General features: G+C 38.4%; 1 long non-coding RNA gene across 1 annotated transcript in view; it reads left to right on the top strand.

Moving 5' to 3' along the window:
- Positions 1-24,098, top strand: part of LOC120519609 — a 66,761-nt gene that overhangs the window by 4,346 nt on the left and 38,317 nt on the right. Inside the window, exon 2 of the long non-coding RNA XR_005631592.1 lies at positions 21,224-21,242. This is a non-coding gene — a long non-coding RNA (uncharacterized LOC120519609). The remainder of the gene's footprint in view (positions 1-21,223; positions 21,243-24,098) is intronic.

Genomic DNA, 24,098 nt, shown 5'->3' with positions numbered 1-24,098 from the left:
CGCTGAATCCGAGCACAGGGTCATGGGGGTCTGCTGGAGCCAATCCCAGCCAACCCAGGGCACAAGGCAGGAACCAGTCCTGGGTAGGGTGCCAACCCACCACAGTATATGAAGTTCATACTGTACATTTTTCCCAATTATACAGTTGTCAGTTCTTACATCTGATTAAGGGTACAATGAGTCATAAACAAGTGCAATTTAAATAACCTCAAAATTATTTTAATGACTTTTTCCTTCCAAATCATTGCAGCATACTACTGTAAATATTGTATACTAATGTAAGCTATTTTTTTATAGAAGCCTTTTCTAATTCAAGAAAATACCTGACATATCCTATCCTAAAATCGAATCAAGCATCACTCCTAAAAAAAAAGTTGTTACAGTAGTTGAGCTTTTGAATATTATATACTGTATTTAGTCCCATGTTTCATAGATGTTATACATTTTTGCTCAGAATTAAAATGGGATTACAGAAGTTTTATCTTAAGAAAGTTATATTCTTATAACTTTTATTTTCAATTTAAAATTAAAAACATAATTCTGGAATTAGTCAGTCAGTCATCTTCCAACCCGCTATATCCTAACTACAGGGTCACGGGGGTCCGCTGGAGCCAATCCCAGCCAACACAGGGTGCAAGGCAGGAAACAAACCCCGGGCAGGGCGCCAGCCCACCACAGGGCACACACCCACACACCAAGCACACACAAGGGACAATTTAGGATCGCCAATGCACTTAACCTGCATGTCTTTGGACTGTGGGAGGAAATCCAGGCAGACACGGGGAGAACGTGCAAACTCCACGCAGTGAGGACCCGGGAAGCGAGGCAGCAGTTCTGCCACTGCGACATCGTGCCGGCCAGTCTGGAATTAAATTACACAAAATATGCAACAGGAAGTCAGTTGAGAGAAATTCATGTAATAGGAGCAATAGCAGTAGTAGTAGTATTAGTATTGCTAAGTGTACAAATTATATAGAAAAATCCCAGTTTTCATATCTAACCAACATGCAACACATCACCACTATTCCATGCCATTATAAACAAGAATGTATTAAAATACATAACTTAATTTTATTTAATAATGTATAGAAAACTGTTTACCTGATGTATTTCTTACCCATGTTTCCATACTATTGCAATAACCGTATTAGATTTAAGCTTTTAATTAATTTGATTAATTTTTACTATATGGTAATCATTACAAATGACACAGGAACAAAACAAATGATGTCTGTATCTCTAATTTCATTGCTCTTTTTCCCATCTAAATAACCATATTTGGAAAGATTCACACAATAATCATATTCTTCATTCAAACAAACAGCATTACAAATAATGACCTCTAAATAATGCCAGTTGCCTCAAAAATGTGCCGTACCTGAGGCAGCATTATTTAACTTGCTGGCCCTGCCTGGAGCTAGGCTTACCATTTTTGTCTTATTCCTACAGTTTGTTCAGGTTTATCTTAATCATAAATGCAACAATGACAAATATAAATATGTAATGTTTAGCAATGCACACAGAATGCCAGAGGTATATGAAGAAGGCATACTGCAGCAAAGTGTCTTGATCAAGCTTCCTTGCAGTTCACTATTGTATGGACATTGCTAATAAAAAATTATTTGCATCCTATGAGAAGTTGGTGTCAGCCTCTAGCTTCAGTCTTCAGGGATATCATACCATACAAGATTTGTTGTGTAGAGCTTCAGGCCATGAACTTCAAAACAGAAAGCTGTAGTTTCAATGTCTATGTCTGCTCCCTTCTATAACCCTGAGTAAGATTCTTTATGAGCTTGTGCCTCAGTTGTTAAAAATGTTATGAAAACAATTGTACTACAGTCTCATCTTGCATATCACCTTGGATAAAGGAATTGGTCAAATGTAAAATGGCAGTGGAAAGATGAATTTGACCAATTTCAGAACTGTTTTGACTATTAGGAGGTGGAGTTTGGGAGCATTTGCTTATTATAGTGCATTGCCACACCCACCTACAGTATGAACTTTAAATAAAATGTTTCCATTGTTAACTTAATGTCATTTTACCGGGGTAAGCTGCAGTAATGCAAATCATATTGTCAATACAAGAACAGAATTAATGTGAAGGAAAAAAAAATACTACGCCTAAATGACCATATACCCAGATTTAACAACCACACATTTTCTCTCCAGTTACTCTTGTCCCCAATCATCCCAAAGACATACACAGATCAGCCGCAGCATTAAAACCACTTGCCTAAGTTTGTGTACAGTAGGCCCACCTCATGCCGATAAAACAGCTGTCATCCGTCAAGGCATGGACTCCACAATACCTCTGAAGATGTCTTATGATATCTGGCACCAATACATTAGCAGCAGATCCTTTAGATCAGGGGTGTCAAACTCCGGGCCTAGTGAGCCACAGTGACTACAGGTTTTCATTCTAACCCTTTTCCTAATCAGTGATCAGTTTTCACTGCTAATTAACTCCTTTTCCCTTCATTTTAATATCCCAAGTTTTTAGGGATTCAGTTGTCTGAATTGATTCTTTTCTTCATTAAATGGCAGCCAAACAGAAATGAGATGTGAAATGAGCCAACAGATGACCAGCTAAACTGGGATTTCAAACTCCAACCAATCTCTTAATGAAAAGATGATTCCTGCTGTTAATTAACCCAATTATTTATTTCCATGGCCTGTTGCTGCTCTCATTCTGCCACAGCAGACATTTCCAAAACTATTGACTTTCTGTTTTTTCTAAGAACAATGTCAAGATGTTTTGATGACCTGAGAGATCAGCCTAACCAATACCATCACCTATTTTCGGATATTAAGTGATGGGCACAGGTGAGCTGGTCATGTGGCGGCTCGTTTTGGTCTCATTAATGTTTGGCTGCTAATTAAGGAAAAAGAAACAAAGACCGTGGAAGATTGTGGGTTCGCCTCTCGGTTCCTCCCTGTGTGGGTAGCAGTTTAAGTACTGAGAAAAGCGCTATATAAATGTAATGAATTATTATTTTTATTATTATTATTATTTATAAGGGGCTTGAGTCAAGTTAATTAAAGCAAAGGCAAAAAAAGATAATTAGCAGGAAAAAAATGATTACTGATGAAGAAGATGGTTAGAATGAAAACCTATGGCACACATTGAGGCCACTGCAGAGTTCAACACCCATGCTTTAGATCCTGGAAGTTGTGAGGTTGGGCCTACATGGATCAGACTTGTTTTTCTAACAAATCCCACAGATGCTCGATTGGATTGAGATCTTGGGAATCTGGAGGCCAATTCAATACCTTGAACACTTTTTATATTTCTCCAGCTGTTCCTAAATAATTTTTTCAATGTTTGCAGGGCACATTTTCCTGCTAAAAGAGGCCACTTCTATCAGGGAATACTATTGCCATGAAGGGGTATACATGGTCTGCAACAATCTTTAGGTATAGGCAGTATTTGTCAAAGCAACATCCACATGAATGCCAAGACCCAAAGTTTAATAGCAGAACAGCGCCCAGACGACACGGTGGCGCAGTGGGTAGCGCTGCTGCCTCGCAGTAAGGAGACCTGGGTTTGCTTGTTGTTTCTGCCTTGCGCTCTATGTTGGCTGGGATTGGCTGGTGTTAGGATATAGCAGGTTGGACAATGACTGACTGACTGACATTGCCCAGAGCATCACACTACCTCCGCTGGCTTGTCTTTTTCCCACAGTGCATCCTGTTGTTATCTCAACCCTAGGAAAATGACGCACATTCGCCCGGCTGTCCACTTATTCTAAAAGAAAACATGATTCATCAGATAAGGCAACCTTTCTCATTGCTCCATAGTCCAGTTCTGATTTTCATATGCCCGTTGTTGGCAATTTCAGTGGCGGACAGGATTCAACACAGGCACACCCCATATGCAACAAGCTAAGATGCGTTGTGTGTTCAGACACCTTTCTCTCATGGCCAGCATTATGTTTTTAAGCCTTTTGTGCTACAGAAGCTTTTCTGTGGGATCTGACCAGACAGGTTAGCTTTTGTTCTCCATGTGCATCAATGGACCTTGGGTTCCCATGACCCTGTCACCGGTTTGATCCTTGGACCACTTCTGGTAGGTACTAGCCACTGCATATTGGGAAAAACCTCACAAGACCTGCCATTTTCGAGGTGTTCTGACCCAGTCATCTAGCCATTACAATTTGGCCCATGTCAAAGTCGCTCAGACCTTACACTTGCCCATTTGTCCTTCTTTCAACACATCACCTTCAAAAACTAACTGTTCACTTTCAACCTAATATATCCCACCCCATAAAAAGTGCCACTGTAACGAGATATTCCATGTTATTCAGTTCACTTCTCAGTGGTTTTAATGGTGTGGCTGATTGGTGTACCTGTTATAATAGGTTGAAATGCAATTGTTGTGCATACTGTAAATGTGCCATGTGACTGAATGTTGTTCTATTGAGCGAAGGTTCCTAAGTTGTTCCACTGCTAGACAAAGTCCTGGGTCCTTGCGACCTTATATAGAATTAAAACACTCAGAAAAAGGATCAATCAGCATCAGCAGTATAGCACAATTAAATCAAACACATAATTAGTTTTGGGAAGTAGACTTTGTCTCCCAATTTATGACCTTTTGCCCCAAATGATTTTAATAATGTATATCAGTATTGTCATTGCCAGCACCATCTTGCAAGGACATATACTTCACTGTGTTTTTTCTACTTACATAAAATGTATTCTGTTTACATAGAAAAAAAGTATTAATATGACATTTGCCAATAAATACTTTAATTTTGAAATTACTATGGTCTTCTGACTAACGAACTGAATAATTTTGATGTTACTATGGTCTTCTGACTAACGAACTGGTTAAGACTGTAGGTCCCCATCAGTTTCTTATCATTTGACACTGCTGTAGTTTCCTCATTTGCCCCTGTTCATATTGTACTGTTGGATTATTCAAACAATGGGCCTATTGTGATTTCTAAGTAATTTCGGATAAAAGAGTCAGCTACATACAGTAAACACATGTAAACTAAAGGCAAAGTCTACGGACCACAAATAGCATATACTATGTCTGCCTGCCAATGTTTTGCATATCAGCTCTGCAATCATCCACTAGAAGCACGACAAGACCCACTGGAAAAAGGACACAGATGGTGGAAATTTGTCTTTAAGTGACCATAAGATATTTTTCCTCTAGCTCTCAGTTTTTAGTAAAAAAAAAGGTAAAAACAAAAAAAAAGGATAATTTTAAGGAAAACCATTTAAAATAATCATAATGTTAATGAGTGTTCTTCATCCTTCATATTCTAAAGTTAATGACTGCAGAGATTGTGAAAACTGGAATAAAATATAATGTGTTAGTAAGTGTAGGGTTCTAATTTTCTCAGTTACTCTGAACAGATATTTAATGGACAATGGCTTAATTAAAGCACATTGGCTCCTGGTATCATAAAAGAGTACCAGGAAGAGAAAAGGATCACTCAAAAACACAATGTAATTACTGCCAAGCTTTTTTTTAATCACATAACTAACAAACATCTAACAAGTATATTCTAGATTAGAGTCCTGGCTACGTCACAGTGTGGTGGAGGGGGTCAGTGCCATCAGGCCAGGCAAAGTCAGGGATTGCTTTTGTTCCCCACTGTGAGAAAGCCCAAGGCAAAAACAGGTGCTGAATGATTCAAAACAACATCAAGTCAAGTCAAGTCAAGTTGGATCACCCTCGGGGAAATGCGCCACATGGTCGTAGTGCCGTAACTGACGCTCCCTCACAACGCAGTAAATTGTGCCTCATTTGGGACTCCATGAGCAACACAGTTAAACCACCCAAGGATTTTCTGGAGAGACATAGTACCAAAGGAGTCCAGTTTTTGTCTCGGGTCACTGGATAGCGTCCATGTCTCACAACCATATAGCAAGACAGGAAGCACCAGGACTCTAAATACTTGGACCTTTGTCCTTTTGCATAGATATCGGAAGCGTCACACACTACTTTCAAGCGACCTCATGACCCCCCATGCTCTCCCAATCCGTCTCCTGACTTCATAGGAAGAGTCACCAGAGACATGAATGTCACTGTCGAGGTAAATAAACCTCACAATGAAGTCGACACTCTCTCTGCAGACAGACACACTGCTGATGGCCGTACCCAAGAGGTCTGTGCCCGGATCAAAACAACACCAACAACATTTATTTGTAGAGCACATTTTCATTCAAATAATGGAGCTCAAAGTTCTTTATATGATGAAGAAGGAGAAAAAGGTAAAATAAATAAGAATTGAAATAAGAGAACACTAATTAACATAGAATAAAAGTAAGGTCTGATGGCCAGAAAGGACAGAAAAAAAAAAAAACTCCAGGCGACTGGAGAAAAAAATGAAATCTGAAGGGGTTCCAGGCCACGAGTCCGCCCAGAACCCCCCCTCTAGGCATTTTACCTAACATAAATGACCTCAATCAGTCCTCATTGTATTCAGGGTTCTCATAGAAGAATTTGATGATGATGGTCATGTGGACTTCTGGCCTTGAAAGGTCTCAAAAGCTAGAGATGAAGAAGTGTGTGTGAATCAGGTGGTGGGGATGTAGCAGTAAGGTGAATGTATAAAAAAGGAACAAACAACAGACCATAATGACCTCTTGGGCACAGCTGTCAGCAGTGTGTCTGTTTACGGATAGAGTGTCGACCTCGTCGAGAGGTTTACTTGCCTCGGCAGTGACATTCATGTCTCTGGTGACTCTTCCTATGAAGTCAGTGGACGGATTGGGAGAGTATGGGGGGTCATGAGGTCGTAGGAAACGGGTGTGTGGCGCTCCTGATATCTATACAAAAGAACAAAGGTCCAAGTCTTTACAGTCCTGGTGCTTCTTGTCTTGCTTTATTGTTGTGAGTCATGGATGCTATCCAGTGACCTGAGACGAGAATGAACTCCTTTGGTACTGTGTCTATCCGGAAGATCTTTGGGTACTGTTGGATTGACTTTGTGTTGCTCATGGAGTCCCAGATGACACACATTACCTGCATTGTGAGGGTGCATCAGTTACGGCACCTTGGCCATGTGGTGCGTTTCCCTGAGGGTGATCCAGCTCAAAAAATTGTCCTTGTTGGGGTCCTGAGTGGGTGGACCAGGCTAAGGGGTCGACCACTTAACACCTGGCTGCGGCAGATAGAGGGTAATTTCTGGAGGGTGGGACTGGACCGCGTGTCTGCCTGGGGAGTTGCCAACTGGGATCCCGGGCTGTTTCATCGTGTAGTGGGTACGGCAACACGCTGTACCAGTGTATGCTCCCCAACTTGACTTGACATAAGAAAAACACATTGAACACTATTCAGTCCTCGAATACTGATAAAACATGATATTAAACCATAGGAAAAACCATCCAATGATATTAATTTTTATTTTAGCCTTTTCCTATTTAGTTACGCGCATGCAGATTTGTTGCAGATGAATTTGAAGAGTGATGTCAGCTGTGGTTTCTTGTGTATCCATTTTTTTTTTATTATGTCTTTCAAGTGTCCTGTCAGCTTATGTTGCAAAGACAGCCCAAGTGTGCATTGTCCATTTTTTATATTAAGCTTTTTCTTCCTTGTGAAATTGTGAAAATCAAAATAAATGAAAATATTTGAGTTTTATCACTCCTAACATTTTTAACTCTTTGAATCAAATTAATTAAAGACAATAAGAAAAATGTCAGGAGGTCAGGTTGTGAGTTTCCTAAAAGCTTTGTAATGATAAGTACTTTTTTATCTCGTTCCTGGCTGAGGACACCAAAGGTCTACACTGTTGTCGAGTGCCCTCGGAGGTTTTCAAGAGCTTTGGATAACTCCACTTCTTTATGTTTTTGCCACCTCCTCCATAAGTTGTTATACCTCCTTTTTTGTAAAGAGTGGCTTCTTTTCCTTTCATTGCTCACCACTGTTTTTTACTGCAAGGAAGCAACATCACATTTTGAGCCAAGTTATAGATTTTCAATCATTAAGGAAGACTCATTTGATCTTTACTTTGTGTGTTGTTATTTAATTTTAAAAATTTTTATTAAATATGCACCTGTGGTGTGGCAGTATAACATATCAGTTCTGCTAGACATTAGTGCAGCCTTTGATACTGTCGAACATGACATTCTGAGAATCTCTGGCACTGCCCTCCAGTGCTTTAAGTCCTATTTGACTGATTGGCAAGAGTTTCTTAGACTTGGCAACAACAGGCCCAGGTCAGCGCCAGTCACTACCCTTAGTCCTGTACTGTTCTGTATCCACATACCTCTCCTTGGCCACATTGTTCATAGCTTTAGAATGGGTTATAATTTTTATTTTTATGTGAATGAAACTATCTATTTAAGAGTTAAAAGTGAAAGTTTATCAGAGTTCACAACTTGCTTCAGTGAAATTAAAACCTGGATGGAATGTAACTCTCTAAAAATAAACTGCAGCAACACCGCAGTCCTGCTAATTTGCATAAAAATGCAGCTTAGGAAAATAAGCAACTCTTTAGTTACCCTTGGTGATGATTTTATCAGACTTTATGGTTTTAGTGTAATTTTTGATTCCTCTCTTTCTTATTCTACCTACATAAGTCCCATTAATACATTTTCTTACTTCCACCTCTGTAACATATCCTATGTCCTCTTATTCCTATCCTTTTCTAATGCTGAGAAATGTGTCCATGCTATTATTACATCCGTCATTGGCCTATTCATCTTTTATCACAGCTCCAGTTAAAACTCTTCCTTACGCAGACCTGCCAACAGCAAGCGCATAACACCTGCTCTGCTCCACCTTCACTGCCTCCCTGTGTCTTACAGGACTGAATAGAAAGCTCTACTAATAACCTTTAAAGCCTTAAATGACCTTGCACTGGACTACATGAGTAACCTAACCTCCACCATCACTATGTTCTTGTCCATTCACTAAGGTCCACTGATTCTGGCATATTTATTGTACTCCAAACTAACCTGCGCTCTGTGGGTGACAGGGCCTCCAGCTCTACAGCACCCAGACCTTAGAAGGACCTCCCTAAACTCAATATTTTAAAAAAACAACATAAAGCTCATTTATTCAGGGATGCATTTAACTTTAATTTAACTTGTGTGGCGTAAGTGCTGAGGTAACAGGTCCCCAAGGCATTGGGGCGCCTCCTGGCGGTGACCACGGGCCCCTACAGGGTGGGGCTTCCATGCCCTCAACCCGTGGCGTCCCCCACGTGATCCAGGGTGGGCGCAGACCCACATCCGGTCCCTCACGGCGTCCTGGCCGGGTCGTTGCCCCTGGCATCCCTGACACATTATTATTATTATTATTATCTGACAATTAAAAAACATAGGATTGATGTTCTCATTAATGACTTCAGGAAACACTGACACATGTTCTTCACCTACATCTTTAGCTGTCTTGTGCTCTGTTCACTAAGATCCATCAAATGCACAGATCAACAGATACAGGGAAGTAACATCTGCACACAAGTGAAACTGAGTAATATATGTTTGAACTGTCACTCCTACAAATTAAATATAAAGCAAATACGGTTAGAACTCCACAGGACAACATATCTAAGTTCAAAATGTGACAGACAACTACAGTCTCATTTTTGTACATACATAATTAAGACTAATGTTCATCTCTGCAAACTACTCATACATCAATTTTCGGACTTGCCGAATCCAAGGTTAGCGTTGCAGAGGGCCAGAATATAGAGTATGTGCCTTAAAAGCCTCATGCAGTCCACTGATAATGTACAGTCTTTAAACAGAGAGGCCAAAGTCTAAGCCTAGTAAAATGGAGGAATGAAACATTTACATTTACTTATTTGACTAACGCCTTTATCCTAGGCAACTTATAACATTTATGATTCAATTGGTTTACATTTCTTTTTTGGTTTTTCAGTTGGAGCACAGGCAGGTCAAGTGACTCGCTCCTGGTTTTAAATATATCCAGATATTGGGCAATTTTTAAAAGAAAAGAATAATGATAGATTCATATATTGTTTATGCCACATAATCAGTGAAACACCTGTTTGAGCAAATAAAATAAATAAGCATTTCATTATCTGTTATATTGGAATGATGATATATTTTAAGTACGGTATTTCCTTTTTTTAGCGCTTTATTTACAACTTTTAATTGAAACATTTTAGATGTGACATGGTCCTGCCTGTGTGGAGTCTGCATGTTCTCCCCTTGTCTGCGTGGGTTTCCTCCCACAGTCCAAAGACATGCCGGTTAGGTGGATTGGCGATTGTAAATTGTCCCTAGTGTGTGCTTGGTGTGTGGGTGTGCTTGTGTGTCCTGCGGTGGGTTGGCACCCTGCCCAGGATTGGTTCCTGCCGTGTGCCCTGTGTTGGCTGGGATTGGCTCCAGCAGACCCCCGTGACCCTGTGTTCGGACTTAGTGGGTTGGAAAATGGATGGATGGATGGATAGATGCAACATTAGTTTTAGATATTAAAAAAAGAAACAGATAACCTTGATTTTAACACTAAATGATTTAGTTTTTAAATTAGCTAGTTTTATGTTCCATTCCATTTTTCAGGGTGATTACCTCACTGCAATCTTTTATAATTACATTTCTGAGGATTCTTTCCCTGTCTAACAATTAACAATCATGTGGACCAGCAGTTTGCATTACTTTACAAATATTAAAATAACTGAACTTGTGATATTAATTAGAAGCGTGAATGTTCAAATGTGTTATCAATTTCATCTCAGTTTAGTGACTAGAATTACAGTATTGTCTTCTATAAATACAGACAGAGTGATCTCAGTATATCAATCAATAATGTCTTCTTCTTACAGTATTGCAATAAAACATCACAAAAAGAAACCATTAGGTGTATTACCTCAAATGTTTGCATATGTTTTTTACAATATACTGTATATATTAATTTGGTTTTCAACAAACTATAGTGGGAAAGACTATTACTAAACATACTGCAGCAAAAAGATACCGGTCCAAGCAAAATTGTCACAGAGATAATCACATTGGTGAGCCCTTTTAATAGATCATTTACTGTATATGCAGAGACAAGTTCCTTGCCTGGTATCGCTTTAAAAACATTATTAAAACATATTTATTAATTTATTTCAACTTATGAAATATTTTCTTTATTTATACCCATGATGCAGATTATTATACATGTTTGGTAAGAATTGTAACCACTAGAGGGTGTTCAAGAAAGCAGGACATAAGAATATGGAGTAGATTCTCCTTCCTCCCAACCATTTTAGTAAATGCAACAATTCAGATGTCAACATGGAGGACTGTCTTAAACATGCAAATGGCAAAGAGTCAGCTACTTACACAAAACCGTGAGGTGCCCCTGCCTTTATTGTATGATACATTAGGGTAAACACAATAAAATACTCAAGGCAATCAACAAACAAAACACACAAATGAAAGATGTTGATATCAGTACGGAATTACTTAATGATAGTGGGATGAAAAAACAGACCATGATAGTAGCTAAACTTTTTTTACTATTTAATTGAAGCTAATTTACTACCAGAATCTTTTAGGAAAGCTGAAGGTGAATATATGAAAGTATAATTTCGAGAGACCAAAAATCATTATGGAAGTAAATTATTTATACATTTTCTCAGTATACGGAGGTAGTTTAACTTTAGATCTGTTTAATATGATGTTGATTAAAGGGCTGTTACCAAAATCACTAAATATCCCCACAGAGAAGCCTGAGAATGATCTGTCATCACCTTATTCATACAGGCTTATTGCAATTACCTGTAATTTTAATAAACTGATTACATTATTTTTTTAAAAAGAGGTTTGATGTTACAGTGGAAGTTACATACAAGAGATTATATGGAAGTGGTTTATTGTAGAATCAGAGTCTTTTTATTGTCATTGTAACAAATACAACGAAATCAGGTGCAGTCTCTGCAGTGTCAAAATATAAATAAATATAATTACAAAAGGATTGGAAAGGACAAGAAAAAATAAGGTAGAACACAAACATTCAACATAAGACCTTAATGAAACACTATTACATAAGATGTCATCTATTGCACTGCTGCATTGGATGTGATTAGGTGGCATTCAGTGCCCTAATAACAACAGGGTAGAAACTGCTATTCAGTCTATTAGTCTTTGTACTTAGTCTCATGAGACTTACATCTGGGAAATCAGGCAATGGAAGGATTTTACTTAAATTTCTTATTTAATTGAATGTATATTGGATTATGGATGATAGGCACTTGCAGGATTCAACATGCTAACATCCATCCATCCATCCATTTTCCAACCCGTAGAATCTGAACACAGGGTCACGGGGGTCTGCTAGAGCCAATCCCAGCCAACACAGGGCGCAAGGCAGGAACCAATCCCGGGCAGGGTGCCAACCCACAGCAAGACACACACATCCATACCCACACACCAAGCACACACTAGGGACAATTTAGAATCGCCAATCCACCTAACCTGCATGTCTTTAGACTGTGGGAGGAAACCGGCGTACCCGGAGGAAACCCACGCAGACATGGGGAGAACATGCAAACTCCACACAGGGAGGACCCGGGAAGCAAACTTGGGTCTCCTAACTGCAAGGCAGCAGCGCTACCACTGTGCCAACATGCTAACAGTTTTACTTAAATATAGCACAAAGCACATAGAACATGTTTGGGTGATTTTTCATCAAATTCATCATTAGTAAGAACAGGCCAAATACTGCTGTGTTTTTGGAGAAATATACTAGATTCAAAATTTAGACCTTATTTAAAAGGAGACTGGAAGTCTCCAACTGATGTTATTTTAAATAGCAGTTTTGAGAATAGTAGCGTGGGAATATGACTATTACGGAAAAGTGTAACAAAAATAGAATAATTTAATAATAAATAGGAATAATTTAATTCTCAATAATACCTAAAAAAGGTTCTTGTTATGGTCACCATGATTTATGATTAGACCAGGTATTCAATTTTAGCATGATAAGAGTTAAAATAAAAGAATATGTTGGCATTTCAAAAGATGCAGTATAAGGATATTGTACACACACACACGCACATACGTGTCATGTACTCTTTGCATTATTTGACAGTAAACTATGTAACATTCCGTGATCTGCTTCTCGCAACTGAGAGGGCCCGTGGTGAATGTTTGCCGACTGGCAGACCAACAACATGCGTTAACTGGTAGGTAACCACCTATACAATCAGATCGAGACTCAGACTACGGCTGCTATGAATATATATATATATATATGTGTGTGTGTGTACAGATGGATGTAAAATCTGCAAAGTAGCATAGTGGCATCACCTTTTTACATGAATAATATCAGTAAAGAATAATATCAGTTTTATCTGGATTCGCATCTCAAAATTTCTTTACCTGAAATCTCTTTACTTCTTGAATATGTAACTGGAATAAGTTTTGATAAGACTTATATTCTGATTCTTTATCATTATTTTCAAAAAATACAAACTAAGGTAACATATGAATAACATATTAGCTAAGTTAATATTGATTCCAGGGCCTAAAGGATTGAAAGACAGGTTATATTGTTACAGAATTGCCATTGGAGAAAAACAACTGCAGCTTATTTCTTGTATAGCTCAAAAATCACACAAGGAATGCCTCAGTGGACTTTAACAGGCCCTGTTTTTTGATAGCATTGAAACCTTGACTCTGTAAGAAGACAAGATAAAATTCCCCAAAAAAAACACACAGGAGAAAAAAATGAAAGAAATCTTAGGAAGAGCAGTTCAGAGAGAGACCCACTTCCAGGTAGGTTAGGCATGCAACTTGTGTCAGAAAAATGGGGTAAATACACCACACACAACAGAATACAAGTAGACCTCTTCACAGATGGCCAATCTATTATTGCTCTTTGTTCTTGTACAGAGCGCCTCACCAAGTGCAAACACAGAGCTCTGCGACAACTCTCGAGGCAAAATGCGATAATAGATTATAAAACTCACTAAATATAGAATTATCATATATAAGGGACAGATTTGTTCAAAAACATCAAAATAAAGTAGAAACTAATTAACATAAATGGAAAACAACAATATTTCTCCATCAGTTAATTATAGAACCACAAACAGATTGTTGAAAAAGAGTCAGGCAAGCCAGACACAGCCGGAAATCTCAGCCAACTAACTGTCTCCCCCTATTGGCCATTCTACTGAGTCAGTGTTGGGCCAGCCAGTATCATGAAAGGACTCTTCTACCTGAGGATTGCAGTGGTCCTTTATCTGAGATAGGCAGGCAAACAACTTGGCAGTACAGCAGTGGTACCAAGTGGTAAGTAAGTTTTCCGAGAAGAGAAACAGAATAGGGGAGAGTTAGTAACAGTTTAAAAATAAATATATTACATATATTTATGTACTAATGGCTAACCACAGAGATGCAGTATACACAGTTAATCATCAGCTCTAGTCAGGGTATGCTAAACTATCTATCTATCTATCTAAACTGAAATAGTTAGTCTTCAGTTGGGATTTAAAAGCTGAGACTGAAGGCACACTTCTTACAGTTGCAAGCACACCATTCCACAGCTTCAGGGCCTTGTAACTAAAAGCTTGACCTTCCATGTTATTCTGTTAATCCTTGTAATTATAAGCAGACTTTTATCTTGACATCTTAATGTGTGCTCTGGTTTGTAAGTAATGGTAAGTTTAGATAAGTAAGCAGGGCCTTGGCCATTTAAGGCTTTATGTGTTAAAAGGAGGATTTTAAAATCTGCCCTAAACTTAATTAGTAGTCAGCGTAAGGACTTAAGAACTGGAGTTATGTGTTTGTACGTTCTGGTTCTTGTAATGATTCTTGTAGCAGCATTTTGAATTAACTGAAAACTGTATACATATATACCTGTATATGAACAGCCAGTGCACACTGCATTGCAGTACTCAATACTACTAGAAATAAATGCATGAATTAATTTCTCAGTATCCTGCATATAAAGAAAATGGCTTGATTTTCCAACATTTTTAAGATGGAAAAAAACATGTTCTGTGTAGTTTTGTAATATATGCTTTAAATGACATGCTAGTGTCAAACTTAGCACATAGATTGTGGGACAGTTCAACAACATATTTATAATAGCAAAATATATAACATGTACTGTATGTAATATACAACAGCAAAATAAATAGCAAAATTAAAAATGTGATTAAAGGACAGCAATCATTGAATAACATATAGTATGGGAAAACTGCAACAAGGTAAAGCAGTTGTGTCAATTAAATGCAATGGTTGAGGATGTGATTAAAGTTAGTGGTCACTCAATTAAAGAAAAAGTAATAATAAATAGCAGGGTTATACTATGACATTGTGAATTGAATCATTATCTACAGGTGCATCACAATAAATTAGAATTTCATCGAAAAGTTAATTTAGTAATTTAATTCAGAAAGCGAAACTCAGATATTATATAGACTCATTACACACAGAATGATATATTTCAAGTGTTTATTTCTTTTCATTTTGCTGATTACGGTTTATAGCTAATGAAAACGCAAAATTCACTTTCTCAGAAAATTACATTACATAAGACCAAAAAAAACATTTTTAATACAGAAATGTTGGCCTACTGAAAAGTATGTCCATGTATGCACTCAATACTTGGTCGGTGCCCCTTTTACATGAATTACTTTGGTATGGAGGCGATCAGCCTGTGGCACTGCTGAGGTGTTATGGAAGCCCAGGATGTTTTGACAGCGGCCTTCAGCTCGTCTGTATTGTTGGCTCTGGTGTCTCTCATCTTCCTCTTGACAATACCCCATAGACTGTCTATGAAGGGATTTAGGTCAGTCGAGTTTACTGGCCAAGCAAGCTACTGAACCAGACTGAGAGACCATTTAAAGGCTCAGGACCCCTTTGCAGGTGTTTTGGGTTAATTAGCTGAGTGGAGTGCGGCAACACGAGTCAACATTATTGAACTTTTTCACAATATTCAAATTTTCTGAGATACTGAATTTTGGGGTTTCATTACCTGTAGGCCACAATCAGCAAAATGAAAAGAAATAATCGCTTGAAATATATTACTCTGTGTGTAATGAATCTATAGAATATATGAGTTTCAATTTTTGAATCGAATTATTGAAATAAATTAAATTCTTTTAGATTAAATTCTAATTTATTGAGATGCACCTGTATATTACTTTGGCAGCTATATAGATGGAGATTGTCTGTCCTGTGGGGAAACAGAACCTTACAGCACTTTATCATGAATGATTTTGGATGGAATGAACGTGTTTAAAAGATCGATTTATTCAAAAGGATTTCCTTTAAGTAATTTCATTGATATTATTAATAAGATTGTGTATAATATAATTTTATTAAGGTTCTTCATAATATTCTTAGATGAAGCCTAATATAATGGGGTTTAGAATGAAGACAAAGAATCGCAAGACCTTATGCAGAGGGATATCATGAAAGTGTGTTAAGTCTTCTGTTCAGCAGATGGCAGCAGTGTATCATAAGATATGATTTCACCCTGACATACAATGGGAAGAAGAAGAAGAAGCTTCCTTTCTGTTCATCATTCTTTTTTGTGTGTATTAAACTTGGTTTGTGATTTTGTTTGCTAGATTCTTTTGGTTTTTGGATTTGCAGTTCAGATTTTTGAATATTTAGTTGCCTTACATTCCCTTTTTCTTCTTTGCCTTTAGTATTGCTTCTTTTAAACAACCTTTCTCTTTAATAATTAAATACAGTTGAATAGAATAGTAGAACTTTGTTATACATTGCTCCAGAGCACTGGCCTTCTAAACCTGGATTTATGTTTAAAAGAACTAATTGTAACATAACATTCTCACATCTATACAGTAAATGTTCAGGATTGAAGAGGGTTTGAGCTTATCCTGGTAGTATAAGGCAAAAGTAAGAAACAGTTTTGAATAAGGTGACAGTCTTTTACAGTTCTCATTTATGGATTCATTACATGAGGAAAATTTTGAATTATGACTTATCTTTACATGGGTTATGAACTAGAACTTACGAACCCAAAGCACAAACTCCCCAAAGAGCTTTCAAAAATGTCCATTAAGGAGGGAAATCCTGTCAGAACCCCAGCTGGTAACAGAGGGCCACATAGGATCTTAATTCAACAAGATTTATTTCACAAAAAATGCTCTTTAAAACGAAAAACTACATAGAGCACAAATGGCAAAAGGAATTGCATGACACACTAGGCAATTAAGAACAAAGCCCCAATACAGAAAACAATAGCAAGATCAAAAGAAAACTTAGAGCTGAATGTCAAAAATCCAGAAATTCACAAAAGCACTAAGCACAGCAATGGGCACAAGAACTCACCAACTCCAGAGAATATTCACAAGGTACAGTGGCAGACCCTTTGGATTTATAGGTGACAGGGTAGTTTCTGGTGGCACTCGGTAGATGGCTCCACCTCTTGGAAGACCACCCACAAAACACATGGAACATAACACAATCTGCTTACATCTTCTTCATCTTCTTCTTTTGGCCAGTCCCGTTAGGGGTTGCCACAGTGGATCATCTTCTTCTATATCTTCCTGTCCTCATCATATTGTTCTGTTACACCCATCACCTGCATGTCCTCCGTCACCACATCCATAAACCTCCTGTTAGGCCTTCCTCTTTACCTCTTATCTGGCAGCTCCATCCTTGACATCTGTTATAAACACAAGCTACTTACATGCATTGCAAAAACATAATCAACCGAAATAACATTAATATTAAAAAGAGAATTAAGAATGAACTCAACAGACATAAAACAATCGGAACCCAACCTTGGTGGGATAATGGCTAAAACAACATGCTGCTACTGAGAATGTGGAAAGAAAAGCAACACAGACACAAAGGGAGCATGCAAGCTCTCACATTGATAATGATTGTATTCCAGACTTGAAAACAAGCCCCTGAATAAATGAAGTAGCAGAACTAATGACTGAACCCCTTTGCTGTCCATTTGCTTATTTTAATTTTAGTGACATTACTGTAGTTTGGGTTAATGTAAGTTGGATGTATTGGATCAATGGAAGTCAAAAAATGGATGGATGGATGTGCGGATAATTAATTTTTACAACAACATCAACATTTATTTTTGTAACACATTATATATAAACAGTGTAGCTCATCATGCTTTACAAGATGTCAAAGAGAAGGTTACAAGGAGAGAAAACCAAATAAGATTAGACAATAATATTAGAGAAGAAGTAACAAAGAATAGGCAAATCAATCACGTCACCTTTTATTACCCTTTAAAGGTCACATGGCCAGAGCAGCAGTCCTTTGTTTCTCCCTTTTGACTTTCTTGGGTTAGGTCATCTTCTCAAGATCATATTGAGTCTTTAATGGGAAAGTCCTAAATGGCATCCTTCTGAAAGAAATACAAAGCAATCCTTGAGAAATCAGAAAGTTCAATCCCCTGCCTAGTGACACTCAGTTGGGTTCACTTGCAATGGTGGAGTGAAATATGAAACAGTATTATTTTATATTTTTGCTTTAATTACTTACTAAGTAGTTTAATAATTTTCGGAATAAAAGAAGCGGAAATTCAAGGTGCTATGTTAGGTGCGTATAAAATTGGCTTAAATGTTGTAAACAGTGGGCTATGGTGCAAGGAATTTTTTTCAGAATTAGGTGATGTCCCTCAAGGATTACTGCCAGGACTGATACTATTTTGACTATACATAAATGATCTGAATAAGAAAATAAACAAGATGTTGGTCAGGTTTACAGATTACACTAATTTAGAAGGATGGGTAGATAATCATTACAGCGGGACCTGGCCAACATGCAGGTGTTGATTCCAAGTGTGAAATTTGCATTTGGAAGCTCTCACTGTGAACTCTCAATATGAAGTCCAAAGAGCTGTCCATGAATGTAAAAACAGGAGATCATTAGGCTGAGAAAATAAAACAAATCTATCATAGAGATAGCAGAGACATGATGAGTGGTCCAATCAGTCATTTGGTAGATTCTTCAAAAGAAGGAACACACTGATGAACTCAGCAACATCAGAAGGTCTGGAAAACCAGACATGGCAATGATGCTGGATGATTGCACAATTCTGTACTTAGTGATGGAGATCCCCTTTACAACATTTAGCCAAACCAAGAACACTCTCTGGGATGTAGACCTATCACTGCCAATCAAGAAAAGACTTCATGAAAATAAAGACAGAGGGTTTACCACAAGGTGCAAACCACTGGGAAACCCCAAGCATAAGAAGGACAGATTAGACTTTGAGAGAAAACCTTTTTAAAACCCTGTCCAGTTTTGGAACATTTTTTTGTACAAAGGACACTAAGATAAATATATAGCATAATACTGGAAAGAGAAGAGCATGGAGAAGAGAAGAAAAGGCTGAAGATCTGATGAATACCACATCATCCGTGAAACACGTTGGAGGCATTTTTATGGCATGATAATCATGGAATGATCAATGGAAGTCAGTCACTAGTGCTTATTGATGATATGACTGCTGACACATGTAGCAGGATGAATTCTGAAGTGTACAGGGCGGCTATATTATCTGCTCAGATTCATCCAAATGCTGCATACCGATAGGATGACACTTCACTGTACAGATGGACAATTATATTATATATTCGTCACAAGTGGGGCCTCATCTGGAGCACTGTGTACAGTTTGGGAACTCCATATTACCAAAAAGACTGAGCAGTGCTAAAGAAAGTCCATAGGAGGATGACTAGGCTAGTCCTTTGAGCTGTGAGGAAAGATTTAGGGAATTAAAACTTTTTAGAGATTAAGGGGTAATATGATCCATCCATCCATCCACCCTCTTCCGCTTATCCGAGGTCGGGTCGCGGGGGCAGCAGCTTGAGCAGAGAGGCCAAGACTTCCCTCTCCCCGGCCACTTCTTCTAGCTCTTCCGGGAGAATCCCAAGGTGTTCCCAGGCCAGCCGGGAGACATAGTTCATCCAGTGTGTCCTGGGTCTTCCCCGGGGCCTCCTCCCGGTTGGACGTGCCCAGAACACCTCACCAGGGAGGCGTCCAGGAGGCATCCTGATCAGATGCCTGAGCCACCACATCTGACACCTCTCGATGCGGAGGGGCTGTGGCTCTACTCTGAGCTCCTCCCGGGTGACTGAACTTCTCACCCTATCTTTAAGGGAAAGCCCAGACATCCTGCGGAGGAAACTCATTTCAGCCGCTTGTATTCGCGATCTCGTTCTTTCGGTCACTACCCATAGCTTATGACCATAGGTGAGGGTAGGAACATAGATCGACTGGTAAATTGAGAGCTTTGCCTTACGGCTCAGCTCCTTTTTCACCACGACAGACCGATGCAGAGCCCGCATCACTGCGAATGCCGCACCGATCAGCCTGTCGATCTCACGCTCCATTCTTCCCTCACTCGTGAACAAGACCCCGAGATACCTGAACTGATACTTTGGAGGTGCTGATTCCCATCCCAGCCGCTTCACACTCAGCTGTGAACTGATCCAGAGAGAGCTGAAGATCATAGCCTGACGAAGGAAAGAGGACAACATCATCTGCAAAAAGCAGTGACCCAATCCTGAGTCCACCAAACCGGACCCCTTCAACACCCTGGCTGCACCTAGAAATTTTGTCCATAAAAGTTATGAACAGAATCAGTGACAAAGGGCAGCCCTGGCGGAGTATGATTGTGTTTAGATTAAAATTATGAAGGGAATTAGTTCAATGGGCTTCTGCTGCTGTTACTTTAAAATAAATTGATCAACAAGAATACTGGGACACAGTTGGACATTTGCTAAGGGTGAATTTTGAGAAACATCTTGCCTGAAGAAGGTGCCTGAGTTGCCTTGAAAGCTTGCATATTATAATTTTTTTAGCTAGCCAATAAAAGGGTTAATTTTGCTTGACTTCTCACTGAGAAAATGTTAGAAAGTTTTTCTTTATACAAAAAATCATTGACACATTGAATAAATGGTTGTGTATGGTAGAGAATAGCACTTTAGGGACATTCAGATCTTGATTTAATATTATTTTGTTGTATGTAGGTGAAGATGATTGGTAAATCTGTTGGGCTGAATGGCTGGTTCTCATCAAAATTGTTCTAATGTTCTAATTCAGTCAAGATTCAGTATAAGTTCAGAGTGATTACCCTGCAAATTAGTGTATAAAACTACTGTCACTGAATAAAAATGTACATTGAAAAACTACAAATGTTCCAAATTCCATAAAATAGTTCATTGTATTATTTAATTATTATCATTTGATGACTATATACATAATTCTAATGTTCCACAAGCACTAATTAAAATTTGGAATAATGTGAAGTGTCAATTATTAGATTAACTTTTTTTTTGGTCTTCTCTTACAGGTACATTTCACGTATTTGTGTAAGTACCCTTCTCTTTTTTCATTTTCTATGCCATTGTTAACAAACTTGTATGTCATATTAAAACAAATAATACACTAATTTGCATTTTATAAAATTGGTTATGCATCTGATAATATATACCAAATATCAGAAGGTTATAGATATAATTATATAATGATGAAAATAAAAGCTCCTAATATTATTTCTGTGGTTAGCTTTACCCAGCTGTCCAAGATCTGAAAGTCTAACATTCCCATATCACTCAAACATGGTAAAACAAGCTACTTTTATATAATGGAGAGTAATACTATGAGAAAAAAAAACAGAAAAATACCAAATAATCTGTTTTGGTTAGACCTTAACACAAAGAACTTTAAAGTTATCACATATATATTGATGAATGTGTTCAATAACATTTTTTGGCAAGAAAGTTATGGTAGAACTATACCACAATTTTTCTTTATGTGTGCAAAATTCTCAAACATGAACATTCACTCACTTAACTAATAATATCTCTGCCTGTTTTGTTAATGATTAGCGAAACATGAAACTCCCTGCAACTTTTACGTCACAGAAAATCTATCAATGGGATGCTTGTCCTAGTCTGTGCCAATTTGCATCAGATCATAGCAATACCCTTTGGCATTTTCATTATCTCAAAAAATATAGTCATATAGGCTTAAATGCTAAGTAAAGTCAGAGACACATTCCTCGGGAAAGTATATTAACTTTGAACTGCCTAAATCGAAACAGCAACATTTCAACATCTTTGAGATGAAAAGGACAAGCACAGTGACATGGGAAGGCACACTCAATCCACACATCCTGCACCATTCAAATTGAACACTGGATATCCATTCAGCCAGTAATTGCAAAAATATTCTTCTACATATATACCTGTTCTTTCTGTACCAGGATTCCTCACTTCTTTAAAACATTATGTTGGCTTATTTCCACAAAATGGAAGGAGCACACGTAGGCTTCCTTGGGGGCAATTTTAAGCTTAAGATGCAGGGTAATATTTTGCGAATGATGTATTCCTAATATTAACCTCCTTTCTTTTTTCAAATTACTGTGTTTACCTTTAAGGCAGCAAATAGTACTGGACATGTGTTGTGATGTGAAATTTTGCATACAAGTTGATAAATATTTTGTATGTCTTTATTTGTAACTTAGACAAAGCAATGTAATATTAGTGTTACATTACTGATAATAACAGCAATGGTTTAAGAACCCCATTTTAGGAATGAGTCTCTGTGTAATTTTACAACAGAGTTGGGGGAAATGCCTCAAACAGGTTTGGCCAATATTTCTCTGCTTAAGTCTCTCAGTCAACCCCCACAGGAAAGCCAGGCTGCCTAACTGCCAAGCTTTACCTTAACACAAGGATGGTAGTGCAGGTGTGAAGGTGTTTTGTCCCCCCATTGGTCTGAATTATGGCTGTTTGGAATTGGCTGGTATAAGAAGCCTTTAAGTACCACAACACCCTATTGGCTGTAGGGGTTGGACAGAAAACCTATAAATTTGCTTGCTTTACTTCACTCTTTCTCTCTCTTACCAAACTGATAAAGACCATCTCACACCATGAACTGAAAAGAACAACGCAATGAAGAGCACAGCTCTGCAGCCATATTGAGACAGGCATGCCGCCTGTTCTGAAGAAAGCTGACCACGAATGAGGACTTAACTAGAGACATTTTAAGTAACTTACAAGTCTATGTGCCGCCTGAAACTACACATCACCATTTATTAGGTTGTTTGATAAATGAGGCATTTTGACAAAGGCTACATATTAATAATACAAAAGGGGAAAGTAGAGTAAAATATGTTACTCTACCAAGACAAATCAACATGTCATACATCTTCACTAATATGAGCTATGTGGACAGCACTCAGCAAAGCGTGGACTGGGAGTTCAAATGCTTGGTTACAAAAACAACAGCAGGTGGTCCAATTACAATACAATTACAATAAGTATATTATAGAAAATTAGAAAATAAATTATTAAAGAAGATAAAGTTGAAGGTTCTCCCTCCACTCTTCACAGCACTCACAGTACCAGTGTACAGACCAGCTATGATACTCAGCAACTTTGGGGGGATCATGTGAAGTCTCAGCAGAGCAGCTATATTAACTGAGTTGAATGCTTTAGAATAATCGACAAAGGCTGCAAAGAAATTCTGCTGATATTTGCCTTTTCACTAAATGAGAACCCTCAGTGTTAGCATGCAGTTGATAACAGACTTCTTAGACATAAAACCAGACTGCTCTGGTCGCTGGTAGGTGAGCAAGTGATCATGGTTCCTTTTGAGGATGACGCTAGCGAGGCCCTTTCCTGGAACAGAGAGCAGTGTTATCGTCCTGTAGTTGTTGCAATCCAGGCAATCACCCTTTCCTTTCCAGATAGGGACAACAAGTCAGTCTTCTAAATGGAAGCAAAGATTGCTTGCAGTGCCAGGTGGACAGACTTACTACCAGCCTGGAACAGTTCACCTCAGTTACCACAGATCCCTGCATCCTTCCCTACCCTCAGCTGGTTCACCACCTGTTCAATTTCAATGAGACTGGGGGATCAGCCTCAAGAACTATGGACCAAGAGATGTCCAATGTCCTAGCTGGAGGATCAGCTTTAAAAAGCTGTTCAAAGTAGCCAGCGGGTCACAACCGCAGTGTCATTCATCTGTAAATTTATACAGTATAACTAACAGTGAAGCTAGCAGGTAATCCAGCAAATGTTGTGAACATTAGGGGTTCTTTGCCCTGGCACTTTGTACAGTAAGTACAAAGCACAGACATGCAGAGACCCTGAAGATGACAGAGAGGGTCTGAAGAGAAGGCAAGAGATTATTCTGGGCACATTCCTCAGCCAATAAGT

This window comes from Polypterus senegalus, chromosome 1, assembly GCF_016835505.1.
Source record: "Polypterus senegalus isolate Bchr_013 chromosome 1, ASM1683550v1, whole genome shotgun sequence".
Lineage (NCBI taxonomy): Eukaryota > Metazoa > Chordata > Cladistia > Polypteriformes > Polypteridae > Polypterus > Polypterus senegalus.
The sequence above is the reverse complement of the archived record's forward strand: the minus strand, read 5'-3'. Positions and strand labels throughout refer to the sequence as shown.